This window comes from Lactuca sativa, chromosome 2 (assembly GCF_002870075.4).
Source record: "Lactuca sativa cultivar Salinas chromosome 2, Lsat_Salinas_v11, whole genome shotgun sequence".
NCBI lineage: Eukaryota > Viridiplantae > Streptophyta > Magnoliopsida > Asterales > Asteraceae > Lactuca > Lactuca sativa.
The window spans coordinates 148,765,483-148,767,348 of NC_056624.2; the positions used below are offsets into that span (position 1 = coordinate 148,765,483).

Sequence of the window (1,866 nt, forward strand, 5' to 3'; positions counted from 1 at the left end):
ATTAAATCAAGTTAGGGGTTGAAGTTTAAGAACATTCTAATGAATATATCAAACAAAACAACGTATTATGGTGTGTTTGGGTACCTAAGTTTATATACCCTTACGGGTATATTCACTTTTCCCTATATATATATATATATATATATATATATATATATATATATATATATATATATATATATATATATATATATATATATATATATATATAGCTCAATAGGTCATTAAACTTACAACTTACATGCTATTAAGTTATTTTTGTTAGTTTTTAACAGATCTTCCGTTAACCAGTTATTATAATTTACAAGAATATTGGTCCCTATGATTTCAATTTCTTTCATGGTTGGTCCCATACCAGCATAGTTCATCACTGATGTCACCACCGTTCAATTCCTCCAACCACCACCCTTCACCTTGGGCAACTCAATCAACTATTATACTCAACCTTTCTCTTACATCTACTTCACATACATCATATTTCTCTCTCTCTCTCTCTCTCTCTATATATATATATATATATATATATATATAACCTCATTCTTCTTCCTGCTTCTATCTCCTTCAAGAATACTAATTACAATGGAAGGAAGTTCCACCGATTATCAAAGCACAACAACAGAAACAACTTCAACAGTTACAGCACCGGTGACTACGCCTCCACTGATCGGCAGTGGGGGCAACATGGTTCTTGACACCGATGAAACGGGGTTGGAAGCTAGTTTCTTAAATTCTCATTCAAAAGTTGAGATCGTCGATATGTTGAGGAAACACACATACAATGATGAGCTAGAACAAAGTAAGAGAAGTTGCAACTTAAACAAAACCCCTTTTACAAACGGGTTTAGATCGGATGACAACTTGGTCAACGCTCGAGAACAACTTTTTGAGAAGACAGTCACCCCCAGCGACGTTGGAAAATTGAACTGGTTAGTGATACCAAAGCAGCATGCAGAGAAGGACTTCCCATTGCAAAGCGGAAGCACTTCCAAAGGAGTTCTTTTACATTTCGATGACATCAGGATGAAAGTATGGAGATATCGTGATTTCGTTGCTCGTACTTGAATAGTAGCCAGAGCTACATTTTAACCAAAGGTTGGAGCCGATTCGTGAAGGAAAAGAACTTAAAAGTTGGTGACATTGTGAGCTTTCAGAGATCCACAGGTTCAGACAAGCAACTTTACATTGACTGAAAGACAAAAAAAACAGGCCAGGTAGCTCCAATATTCAAGAACAAGCAACTTTACAACATGTTCAACAACGGTAGTGGTGCAGGCGACGAACGATGCTAGTAAAGGACCAACCACAAAAGAAATTGAAATCATAGAGACCATTTTTGTAAATTATAACAACTGGTTAACGGAAGATCTGTTAAAAACTAACAAAAATGACTTAATAGACATGTAATTTGTCAGTTTAATGACCTATTGAGCAAAAAAAAAAAACTTTAGTGACTAAATAGGATAAATGGCGATAGTTAAATGGGCTATAGTGACATTTACCATATTTATATTACAAAACATATTGTTACCACTACTAGAAAAACAACCTTTTACGACGCGCAATGTGTGTCGTAAAACGCTCAGACGACGCGCAAATGCGTGTCAAGGAAGGCCCTGTCATAATGAGAGACACGCTTTTGCGCGTCGTCTATTTACGATGCGCAATTACGACACGCATTTACGATGCACGTTTACGACACGCATTGTGTGTCAACGAATGCCCTGTCATAAAGTAAGATGACACACATTTGCGTGTCGTGACCTTACGACGCGCGTTTAGGACACACATTGTCCCTGTCATGAACTTCAACAACCATTTAAGATATACATTTACGACACGTCTTTACGATACTCATTTACACATAAT

At 36.4% G+C, this 1,866-nt stretch overlaps 1 pseudogene; it reads left to right on the forward strand.

The window, feature by feature from the left end:
* Positions 1-579: 579 nt before the first annotated feature.
* Positions 580-1,436, forward strand: LOC111909658 (AP2/ERF and B3 domain-containing transcription factor RAV1-like; annotated as a pseudogene).
* Positions 1,437-1,866: the final 430 nt, after the last annotated feature.